The 25,340-nt window shown below is 44.5% G+C and overlaps 1 protein-coding gene across 6 annotated transcripts in view; it reads left to right on the top strand.

The window, feature by feature from the left end:
- LOC126349427 (mucin-12) overlaps window positions 1-25,340 on the top strand; it is a 244,452-nt gene that overhangs the window by 48,390 nt on the left and 170,722 nt on the right. For all 6 annotated transcript variants that reach the window (XM_050002428.1, XM_050002433.1, XM_050002432.1 and 3 more), the window contains exon 2: window positions 5,182-5,263. The gene's annotated coding sequence lies outside the window, so the exon portion shown is untranslated. The remainder of the gene's footprint in view (window positions 1-5,181; window positions 5,264-25,340) is intronic.

Below are 25,340 nucleotides of genomic sequence, written 5' to 3'. Positions count from 1 at the left end.
TAACTCACAACGTCCAATCTCAAGGGTAACTACATTAGATTAGTACTTGTTCCATACATAATGAATACGATACTTCGTGATGACGTGGAACGTATCATGTTAATAAAAGGTGGCTATATAAGATATTACACTACACGAAGTATTACATGACAATTTTTTTTTGGGGGGGGGGGGGGGAGGGTTGGGAAAATTACCCACTTACTATATCCAAAAATTCATCTAATGAGTAGAAGGAGTGGCCATTAAGAAATTCTTTTAATTTCCTTTTATATGCTATATGGCTATCTGGCAGACTTTTGATGCTATTAGGTAAGTGACAAAAGACTTTTGTGGCAGCATAATTTACGCCTTTCTGAGCCAAAGATAGATTTAATCTTGAGTAGTGAAGATCATCCTTTCTCCTAGTGTTGTAGCCATGTACACTGCTATTACTTTTAAATTCGAGCGGATTGTAAATAACACATTTCATAAGTGAATATATATATTATGAGACAACAGTAAAGATCTCTAGCTCTTTAAATAAGTGTCAGCAGGACGATTTTGGATTAGCTCCAGCAATTATTCTGATTACACGCTTTTGTGCAATGAACACTCTTTTACTCAATGGTGAGTTACCCCAAAATATGATACCATACGAAAGCAGAGAATGAAAATAGGCATGGTAAGCTAATTTACTGAGATTTATATCGCCAAAATTTGCAATGACTCTAATAGTATAAATAGCTGAACTCAAACGTTTCAGCAAATCTTCAGTGTGTTTTTTCCAGTTCAACCCCTCACGACCGTTCCATAGCGTGTTTAAAGTACCTGATTTGCATCCTCTTTTGCAACTGACGTAAAATTTGAATAGACATCATCTTTCAGGTGTTGAAAGACGCCAACCAACTTTCTCTTATGTCGCACAACTCGCTCGTGGTTTTTGCAATTTTTTTGTTCCGATCAGTAAACATACATCCACCATCTTATACGGCAAAATGGCGAAGCCCATCTGCGCCGTTTTGTTTTGCCTCCTCTAGCGGCGTGCTGCGGTAGTGTAGCGTGGCGACTTAAATGTGTGCCAGGATTGCAGACGTATACTTGCGTAAACACAAAAAAATTGATTGCGTGACTTCATTTTCTCGAGACGATAGTTAAAGCTTTTACGACTACCCCTATAATTACCGCGTCGTTGACAAGAATGAAATCCACCCATCCTCCCCCTGGGCGCGCAGCCCGGACGCTCGCACGTCTGGACCTCCACATCGGAGGCGGGCAGTAAATCGTGCCGGCAAGCGGCCGCCAGCAGCCGGCAGCCGGCAGCAGGCGCGCTCAGTGCTTCCCGGGCCGGCGGACAAAGGGCAGTGTTTACCGTGTGTCCCCGGGCTCAGACAGTCGGTCATCCCCGCTGGCGGCCGCCACGCCCAGGCCAGACCGTATCTGGGCGCGCGCCCGCCCTTTGTTCCACTCTGTGTCTCGCCCCGCCACACAAAGGGCTGCACCAGCCCTCCGCCCACGCAGGCCCGCCTGGCCCGCACCCTTGCTAGACCTCTTTTGTCAGGCGTCACCACCAGATGGCAGCGCCTCGCGGTTTCCTCGGAAAGCACCTTTTTTTTTTTGTATCTTCTTCCCGAGTTCCCGCTAGCCTCAGCACCGTGAAAAGCAATTGGCGAAATTCTCCGCCGTCAGATCCACGACGGCGAGGTCCTTTGTCGTCCAAGATTTCTCCACTTGGCACCTCCTCAACTCCAGGGGCGTGGAGCGCTCGTAATTTCCTGAAAATCACGGGAAGCATACATCAGCAGACAAAGGCATTGTAGAGATAAAATAGGAAGTTCCCATATCCCTATTAAACACTTTAGCCAATAATGTCTGTATCGTAAAAAGCTTCAAGTCCATCAACTTTAGACATTTTGTCTCCTGGGTATGGTAAATGGTTACAGTCACCCATCCATTGGCACCTCTGTTCTGGTCATTATTTTGTAGAGTGAAATTTAACGCTCCTCCACAAAACACAGAAGGGCCATGCAAAAACACCTGCGCATTAGTGCTATTGACTTTCATATTAATGTTATCAATAGCTTTATAAGCTGTCTGGCGTGTGCGCCTTCTCCTCGTGTAGTAGCGCGGCATCTCTGTGTGTACGTACTGCTAATGCTGTTCGTGCGACTGCTCGGCGACTGACGCCTTGTGGAAAACGTTGCTCGTGCAGCTCGTTATCAAAACCACAGCTTCCTATAGGAGGAGGAAGCGCACACGCCAGACAGTTTATAAAGCTATTGATAGCATTCATATGAAGGTCAATAGCACTAATGCACAAGTGTTTTTGCTTGGTCCTTCTGTGTTTTGTGGAGGAGTGTTAAATTTCACTCTACAAAATAATGATCAGAACAGAGCTGGCAATGCATGGGTGACTGTAGCTATTGTACGTTCCCCAGGAGACAAAGTGTCTAAGCCGGCCGCAGTGGGCGAGCGGTTCTAGGCGCTTAAGTTCGGAACCGCGCGACCGCTACGATCGCAGGTTCGAATACTGCCTCGGGCATGGGTGGGTGTGATGTCCTTAGGATAGTTAGGTTTAAGTAGTTCTAAGTTCTAGGGGACTGATGACCTCAGATGTTAAGTCCCATAGTGCTCAGAACCATTTGAATCAATAAAAAATAGTGTCAATTTGGCTGTTGAATGATTTTTAACAATTAAAACAGATCGCCCTTGAGTACTCTCAAACTGAAAAAATCAATAGCGCTAATTTTCGTCTTCCTCTACGAGATCGACGTCAGCAACCAAAAGTAGATGTGGGGACAGAGATTTAAAGTATGACGTTGTGAGTACACTACTAATCCAGACACATAATTTACTTTCTCGTTAAGTGTCATATCTGAAATCAGATTGATACGCTACACAACATTTGCTGAAATAACACATAGATGGAAAATTCTATGTGAAGTGCGTGAGAAATAAAATTGTTTAACGTATTCTACAACTCTTAGTTACGAAATGCAAGTGATAGATAACACCTGTGAATGTAAGCCATCATTACTTCATATTAGCTCGCTGTGAGTGTGTTGAATGGTATGCACGTACATTATTATGTCACATTACGTTCAAGCCTCCGTCGCATCGTAAAATAAAGGTTCTGTCAAATTTTGCGCCGTTGGCTTGAGCTGAGCCACTGAGCTCGGTTTTCGGAATCGCAGAGAGGATCGTTGCCCTGCATACGAATGGCCTGTGAGTCGGTGGTGGCAGAAATTAAATTCCGCAATAGGGTCGAGAATGCATAAGGTGCCGGCACATAATCGGTCTTAATCGTCGCTCGGATAAACGGATTCGGCGCGGTTGTTCCGTGCACGGAATAGTAATCCCGGCAGAAGGAGCCGTTTCTGCAATCTGCTTGTGCAACGCGTCCAGCCTCCGGTTTCGTCGCCTTCGCCCACTTTTGTGGCGTCCAAGCGGATGGAGAACCCACAAGGACAAACTGGCTGAGGAAATCGAGGCACGCTTCAAACGCGAATATTCAACTAAAATAAACCCCACAGCAAGTGAATCGGACGTAATACAAATTAGTCCCCTTTATCATTAGTTTCTGTTTGTAAAGTTATAACAGCAACCGTGTTTACAAGCTAAATGATCGCCTATTATGGAAAGACTAATCTTTTTACTGCCCAAACACGTTTCCGTGCATTTGTATTAATTACTTTTATACAGGTCTTATTCAGTACAACGTTATTTTCTGTACGGCCTTCTTTACATTACCAAGTAGAGATCCACAGTTCTTTGGGGGTTCTTCTCTTGCAGAAATCAGTGCAAAACACAGTACATACTTTCAGTAACCTACACTGGTATGTTTATTAAACACACTCTTCATGATCTTGCTGCGAAAGAATTTAACGTTTAAAGATCAGGTGATTTGCTAACGCGTCATACACAATTTCGTTGCAGATGGCAAGCTCTATGAAAACGTAAAGAAAGACCTACTAAACATTTCTAGAGACTAAGCTAGCGACCACTGAAACATCAACAACCAAGCAGCCGGAACGGAAACTCTGTTTTGTGAAATTCTATACTTAATCTTGGAACTGTTGTTCATTAAAAACGTGTATCGTATTTCTGTGACTATTTCTGCAAGAGAGAAACATATGTATCACAGAAATCAAGAGAAAAATTGTTGCACGTTGTATGATAATGGAAGCATAACTTTATAAAGAATAAAATCTGAATAAAAATATCCACTGACGATGGTAGAGAAAGTGCCGAGATATGTTTTGGCAATAAGTAGATTAGTGGTATCAATAACAGGCAGACTAAAATTTCCATCACTCCCCTTTATTCCTAGCTAAAGTGGCGCAATAAGTTAGGAATCTTCTGTTTGTACAATATTACCTGATTAGGGTTGGGTTTGCATCCGATAATGCTATGTTCATTTAACTGCTATATTTTTAATCTGCAGGTACGCGTTTCAAACATCAGCTCGTCATCAGAAAACCATTCAGTTAGCACAAATATACCGCTGTACTGTGCTTGTAATCTAAATTTTGAGACTTCAGTTACGCGTGATGCTGTCTAAGACGTTGCTGACGCGTAGCTGCCGATAAATGTGATTCATTTTTGTCTTATTGCAGCTGCTTTGTAAAGACTGTCCAGTGAAATATTATTAATATAATATGAGTGGCCCTTTGGTAATACCATGACGTCTTAACATCAAAGCGAAAATTTAAATTTTGTAATGACCTTATCCAGAGGCAGCAACTAGTCACTAATTCTTTGTTAACTTATTTAAATTACTTTAAAATTGCAACACAATTCGAGGTATGACCTCATGATCAGACAAGCAATGATAACACAAAAACATTTAACATGAATATGCATTTCTGATAAACGGAACAATATACAATAACTGACATCTCTGTGAATCGTGTGAAATATTGTTGTGTTGGCATTTTTATCTGATGTTATCACACCTCGCCTGTTTATACTTCCGCGCGTGTAGCCTAGTAAGCGAAAATGGAATACTACCAATTTGTGTACTGGTATCGGCAATATTAAACTCAACATTCCTTGTACAGTGAGGGGCACAGCAGATTTTCCTATATGATGAGAAGAGTGGTGCATACATGATCATTCACATTATTTTAACTGTTCATCGTTTGTTGAATTAGTTCCTTTACACTGCCCCATTTTCTAATTTGTGTTTATTTGTTCCATGTGCAGCGTGTCGTCTGCGGCCGGAGAACCTGCTTTGGCAGCCTGAGTTGCTGACTGGCCGAAACAAACCTGATTTCTAGGAGTAACTGTAAGTCCACATAATAAACTCACTATACTTTCATTAATATATGAGATAGTGTCACAAGAGAGCCGGCATTTACCCCACACAAAGGACTATAGCATCATAACCTCTCAATGCTCACTCTTTAGTGAAACGTTTTCCGACTCCAGTATTTCAGTTTGATTGCTCAATAACGTTTCAGAACCAAGTTTGTTCAGATACTTCAGTGTTGAAAGGGGTCATAAAAATGGGAATGTTGAGTAATATTTAGGAATACCAGAGAAACAGCACGCATAAATAGTGATAAATGTTACAACGTATGCATTTAATACCGAAGTCAATGTAAATAACAGTACGTCCACGATAGATGCAGTTATTTTATAAATCGACGGCTCATTAGTGACACCAAAAAACCGTTGCATGAAATATTAGAAAATCAGAGTTTTGTATCATTCAATTAGCTTGTTTTTTAGAATGAAAGAGACGTATAAGAGCTTCAAAGGGGGACCTTAATTACTGTTAAAACATGTCTCCATTTGAAACTTCCTGGCAAATTAAAACTGTGTGCCGGGCCAAGACTCGAACTCGAGACCTTTGCCTTTCGCGGACGAGTGCTCTACCAACTGAGCTACCCAAGCACGACTCACGCCCCGTCCTCACAGCTATACTCCCGCCAGTACCTCGTCTCAATTTGTTTGATTCATTACCTTCGTACACGCACCTGTGGATTAAGGGAGCGCCTTGCTGACAGTCAACGACTCGCGCTGCTGCTCGTGGGACATGCGTGCTGTGGTGGGCGCCGTACTGAGGCCTTCCTCACCACCGGGTGCTCTCTACGGCAACTTGGATATACGTCGGAACGCCATCATTGTGTTGTTGGTACGTCGCCACTGGTATGGCGCAAAAACGCAGCAGCATACCGGCGCGAAAAGGACCGAACGTGATACTTTCAATAAGGAGTAAGACTTGCAGCATAAATTGTGCGAAGCGAATTTTACTGTGAATGGCGGAACATTGTATGCAAATATGAGTTCACTTTACCAGCTAAATTCGGAAAGCATAGTCTTGAGCGTAGCTCCAAGGACAAATCTAATAGACAGAGAAGTCCTGTGCTATTGACTGAGAAGGTATTTTCACAGAGTGATTTGTTACTGATAACGGACACTTCTTTAAGAAAAGTTTAGTCTCGTGGTCTAAATTCCCCTCGCAATTTCATTAAAAAGCATGTGGACGTGTGATAGTCCGAGCTGTCTTTTTCCATACCAAAAAGGTTCCCCTGTAATGATTCCCCTGTAATGACATGATCCTATATGGCGGATTCAACCCTGAACCAGGTTTTGTTTCAGTGTCCAAGCAGGTGACGGTTCTTCTGCCTGACTAAAATGATTGTTTTCCATTGTTTCCACTGAGGACAATTTTATGTGACACGGATTCGATCCCCGAGTTTTGACAGGACAGTCCTACGTAGCCGATGTCGTTAACGTATCCGGAGGTAGGCGGTTTGAATCCTGGTGGCTGAAGGAACTTTCAACGATGATATTTGGCCGGCAACGAGAGATGTAGTGGTTTTACGGTCCCTGATCATCAGATTTTGTACTATTGGCCAGTATTAAAATGCCAATCGCTCTGTACTTTCTCATTGAGGGAGGGCGTATGACGTTGACGGTGACATGTCCGTTGAACGCGGACGTTAAGTTGGTGACTCAATTTCGCGACGTTCTCTAACTAATCGTAATAAATAACACAAACATGACGCTAAGCACCACGTGCACTCAACAACCACCTAGTTGGGACAGATACATTTAGGATACAATGAGAGGATCCACTGTGTGCTTAGAAGGAGAACCCCCGTACGAATAGGCCTCGGAAAGCCCAAGGTACCGGCCGACCGCCGTGTCAACCTCATCCTAGGGCGTCACATGATGCGGATATGGAGAGGCTTGTGGTCAGCACACCACTCTCCCGTCGTTGTCAGCTTTCGTGACGGAAGCGGCTACTTCTCAATCATGTAGCTCCTCAATTGGCCTCACAAGGACATGCACCCCGTTTGTCAACAGCGTTCGGAAGACCTGAATGATCACCCATCCAAGTAACAGCAAAGTCCGATAGCGCTTCGATGATCTGACGGCAGCTGGTGTTGCTACTGCCACAAGGGCACTGGAGCATGGATGGAAAGCCTTTACGATTACGCAGACGAATAGCTGAATTAACAGTGCCCTACGGGTACCCTTTTATTATTGTTGGAATAAATAAAAGGTAAAAAAAACCGCAAAACTACATCGAAAAGTAGTGATTCCACTTTCCAAAACAGAAAGTAATGGTTCTGAAAAAAGTGCATTGATGACATACTACTCCGTTAGCACCATTTAATGATGCCTTAAAGAGAAGATGAAGTGGGTAGGACCAAGTCAATAACTAGCAGGGCTAGAATTTTAGAATTTAGAACCTAACTACCACGAAACGTACAGCTCATTTGGAATTGTTTCCCTCCGACACGACTGCGCGGGGATGCCCTTCTGACGTATTCGAGGCTACTTTCCAATACCGCCAAAGCATTTGAAATATCAATGTAAATTCGCCGCTCATTATTGTTTGTGCTTCGGTGGCTAGCCGTTAAATGCCAGACTACAGATCCAAACAACTGGGCTTTGATCGCTAGCCGATCCTAGGATTTTTATCTGTTGCTTATCACTTAATTTCCCGCACCACCACCACCCCCCACCCCACCCCACCCCCACCGCCATGCCGTGTCAATATTTGTTCTAGTGGAAAATCCCGACCTGCACCGATTATTTTAGTTCACGTGAAAGTATAGGACTCCCGATGTGTAATTGAGAAAGTTATTTCAAAGGTTGGAGGAAGCCAATGGCATGCTAGACTACCCCTAATCAACTTCTGTGGGGTTAAAACGATATTTCCAACTAACGGTCGCTTTTCCCCACTTCAAAGACCCCCAAAACACATTTGCGCATATTTGTATTTTCGTAGGTGAGAAGCCTTCAGACGAATGTCTTGCCCCCGTCCTGAGCGCTTCTCCATGTTTCGCGCGCTTGTAACCCACAGAGCCCCCACCCGCGCCTCTCTCCCGCGCAGCGTCACTTCCACAGTGTTTGCGGACGACTCGAAGCCCGAAGAGCAAGCGCCGGTCAGCTCTCCAAATGGCTAGGGAATCCCCGGACCTGAACAAGCCTGGGAGGGGGCGGGGGCGTGGGAAGCTGAGCAGCGCGGGCGCGGCAGAGCTCGGCGTCGCACCAAACTCGTTTCGTCCCCGTGCGCTTGTCCGCCCGTCCGTGCCAGAGCCGAGTGTTTGCTCGCCGGTGCATTCCCCGCCAGTCCCGCCGGTCATCGCCACCCACCCTGGGCAGGGCGCGACTTCCCGCACGTGACACCCGGCCCTCAGCCGGACGGGTTTCTGTGGTTCACGCCAGCGATTAATCACCAGTAATACCGTGTTGGCAAATGACACTGGTACGCAATTGAGTCTTCTCCGAGCCGAAGGGGGTGGAGATTTTGGCCGCAGTGGAAGGGAGATTCGGACGAACTCCCAATGAAACGATGAGAGTAGGATGTCTGGCTTTGTGACGGATGTACATGTTGACATCTCATCGCCTCGCAGTTAGATGCCGTAGTAGAACACTGTACACTGGCTGCAGGGGTTACAGACAAGATCTTCCTTACCCGAGTCGAAGCTGAAACTCATAGGCATATTTTTTTCATGCTCTTCTCGTACATCTACATCTACATGTACATCTACATCTACATGACTACTCTGCAATTCACATTTAAGTGCTTGGCAGAGGGTTCATCGAACCACAATCATACTCTCTCTCTACCATTCCACTCCCGAACAGCGAGCGGGAAAAACGAACACCTAAACCTTTCTGTTCGAGCTCTGATTTCTCTTATTTTATTTGATGATCATTCCTACCTATGTAGGTTGGGCTCAACAAAATATTTTCGCATTCGGAAGAGAAAGTTGGTGACTGAAATTTCGTAAAAAGGTCTCGCCGCGACGAAAACCGTCTATGCTGTAATGACTTCCATCCCAACTCGTGTATCAAACCTGCCACACTCTCTCCCCTATAACGCGATAATACAAAACGAGCTGCCCTTTTTTGCACCCTTTCGATATCCTTTGTCAATCCTACCTGGTAAGGATCCCACACCGCGCAGAAATATTCTAACAGAGGACGAACGAGTGTAGTGTAAGCTGTCTCTTTAGTGGACTTGTTGCATCTTCTAAGTGTCCTGCCAATGAAACGCAACCTTTGGCTCGCCTTCCCGACAGTATTATCTATGTGGTCCTTCCAACTGAAGTTGTTCGTAATTTTAACACCCAGGTACTTAGTTGAATTGACAGCCTTGAGAATTGTACTATTTATCGAGTAATCGAATTCCAACGGATTTCTTTTGGAACTCATGTGGATCATCTCACACTTTTCGTTATTTAGCGTCAACTGCCACCTGACACACCATACAGCAATCTTTTCTAAATCGCTTTGCAGCTGATACTGGTCTTCGGATGACCTTACTAGACGGTAAATTACAGTATCATCTGCGAACAGTCTAAGAGAACTGCTCAGATTGTCACCCAGGTCATTTATATAGATCAGGAACAGTAGAGGTCCCAGGACGCTTCCCTGGGGAACACCTGATATCACTTCAGTTTTACTCGATGATTTGCCGTCTATTACTACGAACTGCGACCTTCCTGACAGGAAATCACGAATCCAGTCGCACAACTGAGACGATACCCCATAGCTCCGCAGCTTGATTAGAAGTCGCTTGTGAGGAACGGTGTCAAAAGCTTTCCGGAAATCTAGAAATACGGAATCAACTTGAGATCCCCTGTCGATAGCGTATGGGTATGCTACACAGTAAACGTCTCATGGTATTGTTGGCTGGGATATCCCACGGGGCGGATTTATGGATTCTTCCCCACGCACATTGGCCGTTGTTCCTTGTGTCGTATGTGTACTTGTAGGGTGTAGGCAAATGAAATGAATGCGTCTATAATGAAGTGTGTTATTTTTGGTGTATGATGGCGATGGTGATGAGAGGAGCGACAGCGTGAAACCGGTGCCAGCACACAGCCTACATCTCTCACATAGCACGAGGAGAGCCGCGGAGCTTAGCGTCTTTCAGACGGGCGAATCATCGCCAACAGAGTCCGCCCCCTCACCTCACGAGGCACTGCCGGAGACGTTCGGAATTTGATCGAGGCCACTGGCGCAAGGACTGGTATTCACGAACTTCAGACCACCGCGTCTACTCCCCTTGCCAGCCAGACACTGACAGTGTCATTCACGACGAAGAATCTAGCCGGCTAAATCACCCCCCCCCCCACCCCCCCCCCCCCCGACTTCCCCTACTACTGAGTCGAGCGCCACCGCACATTCGTGCGTTAGTGACTTAGATCACGACAGCAGTAAGTTATACCGTAAATGTCACACACTTTATACAAAGTCATAAACATGTGCAACAGAATATACATCATCATCATTTAAGACTCATTATGCCTTTCAGTGTTCAGTCTGGAGCATAGCCCCCCCTTATAAAATTTCCCCACGATCCCCTATTCAGTGCTAACATTGGTGCCTCTTCTGAAGTTAAGCCTGTTACTTCCAATTCATTCTTAACCGAATCCAGGTACCTTCTCCTTGGCCTACCCCGACTCCTCCTACCCTCTACTGCTGAACCCACGAGTCTCTTGGGTAACCTTGCTTCTCCCATGCGTCTAACATGACCCTACCATCTAACCCTGTTCGCCCTTACTGTTACATCTATAGAGTCCATTCCCAGTTTTTCTGTTTAGATTGATGCTGGCAACAATCAAAACAGGACATACAGCATTTAGTTAAATATACATAATCTTCAACTGCATCAAACCAATCTTCAGGCTGAAAACCACAACAGCTCGCTATCGCTTATATCGTAATTGTAACTTATTTAAAATATACCAACATATTATCATAATACACCACTTGTAGCCTACTAGCATGTTATTTTAATGTATTTTAAAAATAGTTTATTTTGTGGTGAAATGATATACAATTTCTTATTATTTTCAAGATAGCCGGTTATCGCCCGTATCATCAGACATTTTCGATTTTCGGCCTTAACTTTCTCATTAGTTTAGAGGTGCGATTTTAGACTCCGTAGATCTCTCTTCCGCTACGTCTTGGGACGGCTGCTACTACATTTTTCTGCAGTTATTTGCAATCGATTATCAATGTTACGTTACACCTTCCTCACGCGCTCCCATAATACCTGGTGAACATGTGGATACAGGTAATCATCACTACACATCATATACATGTCCTTCGTACTGAAAGTACGTGTCAAAGGCAGCATGAATGGCGACAGCACATCAGTTTTAAAGACTTTTTCAGCTAAAAACAATAATAAAAGCTCCGTAATTTGCAGAGGAAGGCGTAATCCGCGAATAAAGCGACATGTACGAGTATGTAGTACAGAAGCTGCAGAGTACAGCTCCAAATTTCTATAGGAATACAATCTATAACGCTGCAATAATAGTTCATTAGTTCACTGATGATACATGTAACTACAATATTTTTTTGATGTTGCTTCCTTAATACAACGGAAAAACCCCGTAACTTCGAGCGTCTCCCGTATATTGCGAATTTAATCGAAGACAGTTATTTTGAATTTTGTTGAAGGATGTATCATTATGTAACAGATCAATTGTTATTAACTGCCTCTTTTCTGTATGTATAAGCTGTTGTGCAGACAGCGTGACAAAGGCCTATTCAGATGGATTAGAGTTCAAACTAGCTGTAGGGCGTTTTTATCTCCTCGAAGGGAGACCAGAAATCGTTTTGAGGGTAGAAAGGGTCATCATCATCATCATTTAAGACTGATTATGCCTTTCAGCGTTCAGTATGGAGCATAGTCCCCCTTATAAAATTCCTCCATGATCCCCTATTCAGTGCTAACATTGGTGCCTCGTGGAGGTGAATCGAAGGAATCGCACTGCAACTTCGAAAGTAGATGGTAAATCCACTCTCGCAAACCAAATGCACAATCACATAGGCAGTTGAGTTTTCCTTCTCGGTCCAGTGCGCAAGTTTCGTTGTTCCAAGTAAAGTCGAAGTCACCGGCTTTTCGTTTGCCGACTGAAAGCGTCCCTTCCTAGTTTACGTGGGAGACACGATGACAGACATGGGAGCAAGATAAGCACTCTGCCCACAGCAGCATGTGTCGAGGGAAGGGGGCGGCTGAGTGTGGGTGGTCCCCCAGGCGCGAGAAAAGAGCGCCCCCGCAGGCGTTGGGGTGGTTCTGGTAGACCCCGCGGAAGGCGAGAAGCTCGGCTTCTGCAGACACGGTTCTGGAGAGATTCGAAATCCACAGTGCGACGCTGCCTCTGGGTACAGACCCTGCACACCAGACTCCCCTAACACACGTTTCCCGTTTACATCGCTATGCCTGTATTTTCTGCGACTGTGCTACAACATGAAGCGGCAGAAGCGAGGCGAGCATGACGACTCATCTAGAAAGTCACCCTTTCTCCTTTTTTAAGACTGTGAGCAGAGAGCAAATTCTAAAATCATACACGCACCCCGCGAGTCTTCGCACGGTGCCTGGCGGAGGGCACCTTATCCACTGTTAGTCAACCATTTTCTTGCTGCACTCGCAAAGGCGGAGCGGGAAAAACTATAGTCCACGCGGTTCCGCAAAAGCCCTAATTGCTCTTGTGTTCACGGTCTTTGCGCGAGATTCTTGTTGGTGGCAGTAGGATCGTTCGCAGTTACAAATTAGCAACACGTTTATGCATTGTATTCGTTTAATAGGACCCGCTGGGGATCCCAAACACTCGAGCAGTACTGATGAGTCTGCCGTGAAAATGTTCTCCACGAGGTCTCATTTGCTAGAATTCTCCGAGAAAACGGCAGTCAACCATTCGCCTTCAGTACCAGCGACCTTATTTGCTCTTTTAATTTCATGTCGCTTTGCAGCATTACGTCTGGCTATCTAATCGACTTGATTGTGTCAGGTGTCCCACCGCTAATATTGCATTCGAATATCATAGGATTGTTTTTTCCTACTCGTCCGCATTAACTTAGATTTTTAACATTTAAAACAAGCTGTCAGTCATCACACGAAATAGAAATTCTGACAAAATCAGCCTGCAGCCTCTTACATTTACTAAACGACGACACTCCCCCGTACACTGTAGTATCATCAGCAAACAGTCGCAGGTTGCTCCTCGTCGTATTAAAATTGACTGTAGTTTGGACAAAAAAATCATTAACAAAAACCAGTGGGGAGAGAATTAACCATGGTCTTCTTGAAGGAAAGAAAGATCAGCTTTCAATGTAATCTTCTGTTGTGATACTGAGCGAACACATGTATGTGAGGACAACTTGGAAACGGACGAGGATCGGGCAGGAAATGAGCCGTGCCCTTTTGTTAGAAATCACGCTAACATTCGCTTATTGGTGACTTAGTGAAACCATCGAGAAAGCAAATCTAGATTTCCGCGTTATGATGCGAACCTATTCCCTCCCGAAGGCAAACCCAGTGTCTTATGAGACAGTAATTCATGTTACGTTTTTCCTTCCCATAGAACATGCCTACCACATTGTGATATTGAAGTCAAACTTAGAAATTGTCCTTGGAGCAATGATTTTTCCCAAAGTCCGTATTAGTTTTGAAAAGAATGGGAATAATGCAGTAAGGCAGTCTTTCACCATACGTTGTTGTTGTTGTGGTCTCCAGTCCCGAGACTGGTTTGATGCAGCTTTCCATGCTATTCTATCCTGTGCAAGCTTCTTCATCTCACAGTACCTACTGCAACCTACATCCTTCTGAATCTGCTTGGTGTATTCATCTCTTGGTCTCCCTCTACGATTTTTACCCTGCACGCTGCCCTCCAATACTATATTGGTGATTCCTCGATGTCTCAGAACATGTCCTACCAACCGATCCCTTCTTCTAGTCAAGCTGTGCCACAAACTTCTCTTCTCCCCAATCCTTTTCAACACCTCCTTATTAGTTATGTGATCTACCCATCTAATCTTCACCATTCTTCTGTAGCACCACATTTCGAAAGCTTCTATACTCTTCCTGTCTAAACTATTTATCGTCCATGTTCCACTTCCATACATGGCTACACTCCATACAATTACTTTCAGAAACGACTTCCTCACACTTAAATCTATACTCGATGTTACCATACGTAATGTGAGAAAAATACCGAGGAATGCTACGAAAATAATATCCCTTTCGCGTCGCACTTCAAACGCTCCGATGCGTGCCTTTGTGTGGCGTGCATATACGGAAGCAGTACTTACCTGTCAGACACTGAAGGTGTCATCGACTGTTGTGCCTCGGGAGAGCATTTTGTGCAGCGCCATTGTTCCCGCGTCCTGTAATAGACCAGACAGTGGAAGTGCGGTTAGAGCGCGTGACCTCAGCGCTGAGGAATCTTCAGTGAGCTGTGAGCAGAGGTGAGGCTGAGGTGGCCGGGCCGCTTCTCGGAAAGGCAGATGCGCGCCGCGCGCGCCAACGTGCGTCGCACGGGGGATTCCGCCCTGCACTCAGCATCTGGCCGGCGACAGGCGAACGCTGTCTCAAGCCGCACTGCCAGCTTGTCGCAATACGGCGCGGCGCTTTGATTGCACCGAGAAATAACACAGGGAGAGAAAACAGAAAATAACGACGAACCGTGCTCAGAACCACCCGCTTATATATCACTTCACTCGATCGTTTTTTTAATTATTATTATTTACTCGTTTGGCATTTATAAAGCCAATCTTCGCATTAAATACTTTGCGTAATGTATTAACTAAAACATTCTTATACCTCTGTACTGCATTACAATACTCTTGCAAACGTTCGCATAATTATATACTCTATTACAAATACTTTTTAGCAACTCTATGGCTGAGTCAGAGAATTTGTATGTGTACTTTAATTCATCTTCAAAGGAGTGCACTTCACACAGCAGATTGGTCTGCTGATTGGATTTCCCTGCAATCACATTCAGGACTGCCTGATAGGCCGCATTTGTTCATCAGTCGCTTTCGTCTACCAACATTGGTAGTGACACGATTCAAAGTTATCCACGATTTCCTTCCGACTTTGAACTCTTCCATCTTATTACTGGGCTCATCCACCAAATTTCCACTTATATACAACCCATAGTTTTTTCCAGGCCGTCTTTAAATCAAAGCATTGCAGTTCTTTGCCGATTTTGCATAAACGTGACCCAGATTTAAAACTGTAGGGTTAATGTTGAAAAATGTATCGGCTCAACCACTTGTTTATAGTGTAAAACACTAAGATTGACGCGTTTCGGAAGTCAAGCTTCCATTATCAGAATAATAAAAAGTAAAAGAACCTGTTAAAACTCACTAAAATGTAACATGCACCAGGCACAATAAAACTGATAATAACATTAAAACACCGTGGCTACTTCCCTTGTTTCAGCCGTGTCTTCCAAAGTGCATCTCCACATAGTTGTCAAAATACAGGTTCTTTTAGTTTTTATTATTCTGATGATGGAAGCTTGACTTCCGAAACGCGTCAATCTTAGTATTTTACACTATAAACAAGTGGTTGAGCCGATATATTTTTGAATTGACATTCACAACCACGACCTCTCATCCAGTATGAATAAAATCACTGTTTGTAGGGGCCAGGTCTTGACATATAGAGAGTCTAGAGTTCAGCTTTTTTGTGTATGCCTCTTGTGGCTAACTGTCATCGCCTAAAGTGGAGGGGGGGGGGGGGGACACTCTATGTTTGCTAGGACGGAAAGACAGGAAAATGGTGTGGACCTGTTTGTTCCAGAGATTATAAGCCGTGTTCCCTTCTCTTGTACGTCCGCTTTAGCTACGTGCGCGCTTCTCACGAGGACAAGTAAAGAATTTTCAGCTATGCATATGTCCTCAGTGTGCTAGCTCCACTCAGTCAGAAATCCGAACAGACATTTACCCTGAAAATCAGTTTATTTGTTCTTTTAACTGAGCATTTCCAAGACCGAACGTGGTTTTGTCAATGGATCTGGACTGTGAATTAACCGCGTTTGATAATATGGTATCCTAGAAATATCCTCCATTAGCCAACTCCACCACAACGATGGCCCCGAGACTGTAGATCACTTTGCTGTTAGTCTGCAGGGTTATAATAGCGGCGGTAGATCGTGCGCAAAAAGAAATTAAATCATTAGCGCCAGCACTAGTATCACATATATATCTACAAATACTCCTGGTCCATAACAATAATAATATGCTGTCGAAGGTATAGGGTACTTTAGCGAACTACTTCTTCACTTAAGACTTTATGGTGACTAAGCAGGTCATGGGGGGCAAGTTATAGCTTGCGATTTAAACAGATATGAAACAAATCGCATACTCTCAAAGACAGGATGCCCTTTTATTTTTAAATAATGTCCTGATACTTTCGCGAGACAATAAGGAAGGTGATATAGATGCACGATACAAAACTAAATTTGTAAGATACTAACGATAGATCTAAGATGGACGCGAGTAAAACATTCAGGGCCCATTCGAAAGTCGGTCAGAAGCTCTACTGCTCAGGCATTCTAAGTGTAAATATAGATTATGTTACGTGGTGTCACTTTATTCTTACGTAAACTAACTTATCCGATTAGAAGAAATCTAGTAATTGTGACAATACTTCCGCGTTTCTTGCTCGAGTTATGTTTGCGTATGAAGCAACGGTGCACTGTATAACCCTCATCGTTCCTCGCTTCATGAAATTTACCCGAACTGCTCTACTTTCTGACAACTGATCAGTCCAAAAGCGACGAATCGGTATTGGCAGTGGTTTGATGCATCACATAACAGCATGTAGGAGGCAAGAAATTCAGCGTGCGAAAGATCACAAAAGACTCTATGCGGCTTCCTTGAGCGATGTGCGAAATGACAGTATAATGGAATCAGACAACCAAGAAATAAACAAAAAGAGAGGAGCAGTATCTCGAAATATGAGGAAGATAGGAAGTACATTTCTAAACGCCTATTCAGCTTCTGAGTTCAGTGTATTTACAGGAAGCATTTTTCCTCCCAGACACATATTCACGTGATGGTTTGCAGACAGACAGATTCAGCTTATCAGTTGTCTTAGTGTCTCCGTTACGTCAGCACATGACGTTGGCGTTTAGTAAAGACGTGATGCCACAGTACTTAGGTTATATTCTGCAGCTTCGTATACTTTTATGTGCCAACAGCGTCAATAAGGCACCTAATGGTGTGTGAAGAAGAGTACTCTGATACCACTACATTTGCCCCCTTCCCTATTCCATTTACAAATGTCGAGTGGGAAGAAAGGTAATCGATAAGCCTCCATATTAGTCTTAATTCCTCGGATTTTTTCACTGTTATTTCGCGACTCGTATGCTGGAGAAAGTAATATGTTGCCAGACTCTTCCCGGAACATACTGTCGCAGAATATTAATAGTAAACGTCATAGTGATGCACAATGACTCTCTTTTAGCGTCTGCCATTGGAGCTTGTAGAGCATGTCCGTAATGCTCTCATGCAGACTAACAATCCCGTAGCGAAAAGTCGGCGCTCTTCATTGGATCAGGCCTTCTTCAGTTCGTTAGTGTACTGGTATTTCTGTGGGGCTGCCCTGGAACCAGACACAAATCTGACCTGATACTCTGAAGGCTAGTATTTTGTTCATTACGCGACAGTGTGAATCTGTATCAAACATACTGTCGCAGAATATTAATAGTAAACGTCATAGTGATGCACAATGACTCTCTTTTAGCGTCTGCCATTGGAGCTTGTAGAGCATGTCCGTAATGCTCTCGTGCAGACTAACAATCCCGTAGCGAAAAGTCGGCGCTCTTCATTGGATCAGGCCTTCTTCAGTTCGCTAGTGTACTGGTATTTCTGTGGGGCTGCCCTGGAACCAGACACAAATCTGACCTGATACTCTGAAGGCTAGTATTTCGTTCATTACACAACAGTGTGAATCTGTATCAAAAGTCTTCCTGAAGTCAAGCGACCAGTATCGACCTGGCCAGCGGCGTCTACGGCGTGAGGGTCAGACCATGGACAAAATAGCGAAGTAAGTTGCACAATATCTCTATTTGCAAAAAAAATGTTAATTTTTGTACAGGAGGCCGTTCTCCGAAAAACCTTTATTACACGTGACCATAAAACATGATCAGTAATTCTACAACAGATTCTCAGCGGTACAGGTCAATAATTATCTGTGATGAATTACAGCTAGAAGGGAAGTATGTTCTTTCACGTAATCTCTGCAGAATCTTATAGGTATGTCAGCCGGTCCAATTACTGGTCTCACTATTAAACAGTTTTAGTTGTTTTTGTAATCGTGATCGATTGGTTCAATACATGCCATTTTGTGCGGTGACTGAAAGGAGGAACTGTATTTCGCAATTTAGCGAGATCGAATTCAGTATTTCAGACTTCACTCCGTCATCTTCCGTTTCTGTTGCGGTATGGTCATTGAGAAATCGAACAGGTGAATTCTGTCCGCTTACTGGCTTCACTGAAGACCAAAACTTCTTAGGGTGTTTTAGTCAGAACGTTCTAGCAGACCGACTACCTCTTGAAACAGCTTGCCGCTGGCAAAACACAGCACATATTTCGGCCTGTGGAGGCTGCAGTTCAGACAGCGCAGGAGGGGGTAGGGGAGGGGGTGGCCGTGGATCTCCTGTTCCCCCCGTCATCCCTCAAAGCTCTCGCCGTGGGGAATGCGCAACGGCGTTGCCAAACTTTGCGTGCGAATTCTCCGTTAGCGACTGCGGATTTCCTAGCTCAGGCTTCCGAAGATGTTCTCAACTAGATGCCGCGGTTAGCTCCACAAAAATGTCAATACCAAGTATACAGGAACAGAGCTAACGCTGATCTATCTCGCAGATAAAAACTGTATACTGGATCAAGGTTGGAAACTGTATCTTTTAAATACGGGGAACAACGCTGACGTAGTAAGACCACTTCTGATAATTTGCTAGTATCTCCTACTTTTCTAAATGCTGTACCACAGCCTGTTACGATCCCTGCGTTTCAGTCTGTTTAGGAAACTCAGACCAGTACACATTTCTCTGTACAGTGGACATTTCATGGCTGCAATTATCACTCTGCAGAGAACTCAAAGGCATTTGAGGCTACATTATGAACTCCGTAGTTCCAAAACAATGTAAAATCGAAGTACACTATCTGATCACAAGCATGCGGACACATCTATGTAATTCCGAAATGACCACTAGATGTCACGAGAGGTTCACACGGCGTTATAAAGGGAAGCGGGCAGTACCGTGTTGTCAGCAGAGCAGCAGTGACAGCAAAGTGGTTCGACCAGGAGAGCTCAGTAACTTCGATCATGGACTGACCAGTGGATGTCACCGCAATAGCAAATCCATCGGTTGCATTTCAAACCTTCTAAACATGACCAAGTAGATGATGTCATTGTGAAGCGAAAACACGAACAACCACAGCTAAACTAAGAGCCAGCAGACCTCACACACTGACGGACAAGGACCGTAGAGCGCTGCGGAGGGTGGTTGTAAAACGTCTCATGAAATAAGTTGAGTGAATCACTTGCGAGCTCAAAAGTGCTTCCAGCATTCCAGCTAGAACAATGACTGTCCGTAGGCACTTAAAAATCACACGTTTCTGTAACCAATGATATGTGAGGCTTGAGGTAGGGTAAAGAGCGAAGCCACTGGGCAGCAGAACACTGGAGACGAGTGATTTGTATTGATGAATCACGTTGTACCTTGTGGCAATCCGATGGGAGGATCTTAATTTGCCGAATGCCTGGAGAGCGTCACCTGCCATCGTGCGTTGTGTCAACAGTGAAATAAGGAGCAGGTTATGTTACGACATGGCGACGTTTTTCGGGTTTAGAATGTTGTCCCGTTACAGCGCTTAAGAAAATGCTAAATGCAGAAGAATATGAACCCATTTTACAGCACTGTGTACAGTAGAACAACAATTCGGCTGTATGTTCACGAACAAACGACAGCATACATAGAATAAACACATCTTTTCTCAGTCCCTTTATTATTTAAAAATTACCAGTTTGAAACACTGTCGCTTGTCTTCACTCTTCAAAGGATATATATATATATATATATATATATATATATATATATATATATATATATATATATATATATATATATCCGTTCTTTCCACTATTTCGCTACAGTCATCAGTAGTTAATAACCTAACGAGACGAGGGTGGGAGGAAGGTGGGTAGAGCACTATGGGACTTAACATCTGACATCTGAGTTAATCAGTCCCCTAGACTTAGAACTAGTTAAACCTAACAAACCTAAGGACATCACACACGTCCATGCCCGAGACAGGATTCGAACCTGCCACCGTAGCAGCACAAGGATGCGATCGGCGTCTGGGGAACAGTGAAACTGTTAGTCTATGATATAGGTTACTGTCTACCTGTGAATATTGGTAACTAAAGAAAACGTCACACGCCAAGATCGATAAAAAGGCATTTTACTAGATGACCTGCGTCGAAAGAGCTATGCTGTCATCATCGGACATTACGCTTTAAAATATTACAACATAGCTCTGTCGAAACGTATCATGCAATAAAAAATACGTAACTGTGGACGCGATCTGAAGGTCCATCGCAATGTCTGAAACTGGTAATTCTGAGCAATAAGAAGCTATCAGCACTCTAGAAATAGACTCAATCAGATGTAAGGATCTTGGATCGCCTCTTAGTGTCAAGTGTGTCCAGTTATAAAAAAGGGATGGCATACAGTGCTCACTTTCCAACGACGTAGCGCGCAAAGTACATTGTAAGCCCTTATTTTGGGACAAGGACGCTCTTTCTCTGCGCAAGACGTAATGGGTAATTTGCTGAAGAAGTGTGTGAGGGAGTACTTAGATCCGGATTTAGCTACACCCGAATTAACAGTTCACTGGATGCAATTGCTGCTATAATTTTTTTCTTGATACTTCCTGGCAGGTTAAAACTGTGTGCCGAATTCGAGTCTCGGTCCGGTACACAGTTTTAACCTGCCAGCCAGTTTCACATCAGCGCACACTCCGCTGCAGAGTGAAAATCCCATTCTGGATTTTTTTCTTGTTATCGTACAAAAGAAGACACCCTAGACAGTGTTCGCGCATGCTTCTTAAGTCAACGGACAAAAGTCAGTGCGTGCGTTTCCGGTGCTCTGTGTCAGTGAAACCGAGTAAACCGTGCAGCGGCGGGGAGTATGTTTGGGGTGGGCGGCACGTCCTCCGGCGGGGTATTTCGGGTCGTACGTGCCGCGGGCCGCGTCTCGCCGCCAGATGTCCGCGGCGCGCGGGCCTACCCCAACATCTGCGCCCTTATCCCACCAGAGGACAACGGCGCTGCCGCCGGCCGCACCCTCGCCGTGGGCGTGGCTCCCGCCCCAGGGGGTGGATACAGTGACGTGGCGCCCACAGCTATAAGCGCAGTCACGCTCGCGGCTGCGGCGCCCATTACGTCCGCGCATCTGTCACCGCCGCCTGATATAACGCTGCTGCTAGCAGATGGCCTGCGGCAGTCCCTCGGAGCGTGACGCGTCATGTAAAATGTGATTGATGAGTCGCCTTCACAGGTTGATATCACGCGCAGAGATCTCTTCTGTGACAGGACAATCCCCGCTGACGACTGCTCGTCCATTGCTTCTCCGTGGCTACTGTTAATTGTGCTGTCACTGTCATGTGCACAGTCTCGTTAACGTCACGGTGTTAGAGAAAGACACTCTGTGCACCACTCCATCGTCTTCGGTACCGCGACAAGGACGTGAAAAAAAAAAATGGCTCTGAGCACTATGGGACTTAACTTCTCAGGTCATCAGTGCCGTAGAGCTTAGAACTACTTAAACCTAACTAACCGAAGGACATCACATCCATCCATGCCCGAGGCAGGATTCGAACCTGCGACCGTAACGGTCGCGCGGTTCCAGACAGTAGCGCCTACAACCGCTCGGTCACTTCGGCCGGCCAAGGACGTGAACCTCATATCCATAGGAGAAAACGTCCAACCCATTATGACTGAATCTGGATAAAAATTTTGATGGACTCACATTGGTTTACGCCTATCTACACCTTACAATCAGATGACAAAAGTCTTGGGATACCTCCTAATATCGTGTCGGCCCTCCTTTTGCCCGGAGTAGTGCAGCAACCCGACGTGGCATGGATTCAACAAGTCGTTGGAAGTCCCCCGCAGAAATATTGAGCTCTTCTGCCGGTATAGCCGTCCAGAATTGCGAAAGTGTTAGCGGTGCAGTATTTCGTGCACGAACTGACCTCTCGATTGTGTCGCATAAACGTTCGATAGGATTTATGTCGGGCGCTCCGGGGGCCGAAATCATTTGCTCGAATTATTCAGAATGTTATTCAAACCAATCGCCAATATTTGTGTCGTGATAACATGGCGCGTTCTCATCCATAAAAAAATCCGTCGTTGTTTCAGAACATGAAGTCAATGAATGGCTGCAAATGTTCTCCAAGGAGCTGAACATAGCCACTTCTAGTCAATGGTAAGTTCAGGTGTAAGAGAGGGCCGGCTGGTGTGTCCGTGTGGTTGTAGGCGCTACAGTCTGGAATCGCGTGACCGCTACGGTCGCAGGCTCTAATCCTCCCTCGGGCATGGATGTGTGTGATGTCCTTAGGATAGTTAGGTTTAAGTAGTTCTAAGTTATAGGGGACCGATGACCACAGATGTTAAGTTCCATAGTGCTCAGAGCCATTTGAACCATTTTGTACGAGAGGACCCCGGCAATTCCTCGTAAATGCAACCCATATCATTTGGGAGCCACCACCAGCTTCCAAAGTGTCTTGTTGACAACTTGGGACCATGTCTTTGTGGGTTCTGCACCACACTCGAACCCTACCATCAGGTCTTACCAACTGAAATCGTTTGTTTGGATGGTTGTTTGATTTGAGGAAGGGGACCAAACACCAAGGTTATCGGTCCCATCGGATTAGGGGAGAAAGCCGGCCGTGCCCTTTTCAAAGGAACCATCCCGGCATTTGCTTGAAGCGATTTAGCGAAATCACGGAAAACCTAAAACAGGATGGCCGGATGCGGGTTTGAACCGTCGTCCTCCCGAATGCGAGTCCAGTGCTCTATCCACTGCGCCACCTCGCTCACTGCTGATGAAATTGGTACGTATTTCCAGGCGTCAAGGGTCCAACCAATATGGTCACAATCTCAGGAGAAGTGTTGCAGGCGATGTTGTGCTGTTAGAAAAGGCATTCGAGTCGGTCATCTACGGCCACAGTCCATTAATACCAAATTTCGCAGCATTGTCCTAATGCATACGTTCGTCGCACTCGCCGCGTTCATTTAACAGGTTATTTCACTCAGTTTTGCTTGTCTGTTAGCATTGACAACGCTACACAAACGGCGCTGCTCCCGGTCGTCAAGTGAAGGTCATTGGTCACTGCATTGTCCGTGGTGACAAGTAATGCGTGAAACATCGTATCCTCGACACACTCTTGACTTTGTGGATAACGCAATATTCAGTTCCTTAACGATTTCCGGAATATCTCATACGTCTAGCTCCAACCACCGTTCCACGTTTGGAGTGTTTCACTTCCCATTTGGCATTCAAAGTCTGTTAATTCCCGTCGTACAGCCATAATCACGTCGGAAACAGTTTCACATGAATCACCTGACTCAAAATGACAGCTCTGCCGATGCGCTGCCCTTTTGCAACCTGTGTATGCGATACTACCGTCGTATGTATATTTGCATATCGCTGTCCAATGAATTTATCACCTCCGTTTGCATTTCGAGTAGGTACAAAGTGGAACGAAGTCCTAAAATGAGCTATTGAGAATCCAATTTTCTTTTTTTTTTTTTTTTTTTTGTAACTTTCTCGATTGCGCTTGTTGTGTTTATGGCAGTTTACTAGTTTCGTCCCGTATGACTCATCGAAAATAATACGTCAAATAGTCATCTTGCGATGATCGAGGCTGGTTTTAAGTGACTACGATGTTGCCTAGATGACTTTTTGATGTTAACTTTCGCAGCAATATCCAAATTCTGATTTTTTTTTAAACAGAATTCTCGCTCCGGTCCTACAGTATGAATTGCATTAAATCTCTTTCACGTCTAACAACTACTGCAGAGCAGCTGGCTAAGCAAGGAGGGGGGCTTTTCTCCTTATTTCGGCGTGGATACTCAGGATAAGAAGATAGGCTGAAGTATAAAATTCCTTTGACAGTGTCGCAACTATAGACAGAGTGCAGACTCAGTTGGACGGATATGTACGGTTCCGACATGACCTACTCAAGCATCAGCTTGGAATTATTTAGGATAACTGCAGAAAACTTAAATCTGGACAGCCAAGCCGTTGTTTGAATCCCATATCGAATGCAATGACAATGTATTAACCAAAACGCTACCTCGTTAGCTAATATTCAGAATAACAGTGCGTAGGCGAACGTTTTCGACACTGTTTCCCTCAAGGATCACATAGTAAGCATTGTCTGTGTCATACTGCAAACATTTTGCCCCAACGAACTATCCGCATCACCAAAGTGTCATGTTTGCCGTTTGTTTGACTTCCTAGGTCAGTTAACGCAAAAAATGTGCCACACCACTCATAAGTTGATTTTCACAACTGTTATTAGTTTCTCAGCAATAACAATTAACATTATGAGGTGATAATAAGTGGTTACTGTATCTATGGAAGGAAACCAAAACGCCAAAAAATAAAAGGATAAAGTTTTACGTTGCAAGTAACCTCTGCAACCAAACAAAGAAAACTTACTGTCATTTTACGATTTTTTGTATGAGGTTTGTGGGAAAATTAGTAATATATATATATATATATATATATATATATATATATATATATATATATATATATATATACCGGTATGTTAAGCAGGATGACCTACGAGAAATCGTCAATATTCAGGGCTGCGACAGTACCGATCATCCGAAGCAAAAAGTCCAGTCAACATGGGCTCTTAAACCGCTTACCCTAAGGGCTATGAGCACTTGTTCATCTTCGCTCACAACTATAAATAGCTTGCAGTAGAAGAGATTTGTTTCACAGAGTCGAAGATATATAAGGGCTCATAGGTCTTAAGGTAAGATTTTCAGTTAGAGTCTATAT

Source organism: Schistocerca gregaria, chromosome 1 (assembly GCF_023897955.1).
Source record: "Schistocerca gregaria isolate iqSchGreg1 chromosome 1, iqSchGreg1.2, whole genome shotgun sequence".
In the NCBI taxonomy this organism is placed as follows: Eukaryota; Metazoa; Arthropoda; class Insecta; order Orthoptera; family Acrididae; genus Schistocerca; species Schistocerca gregaria.
Note: the sequence above shows the minus strand (reverse complement) of the source record. Positions and strands in the feature narration are given on the sequence as shown.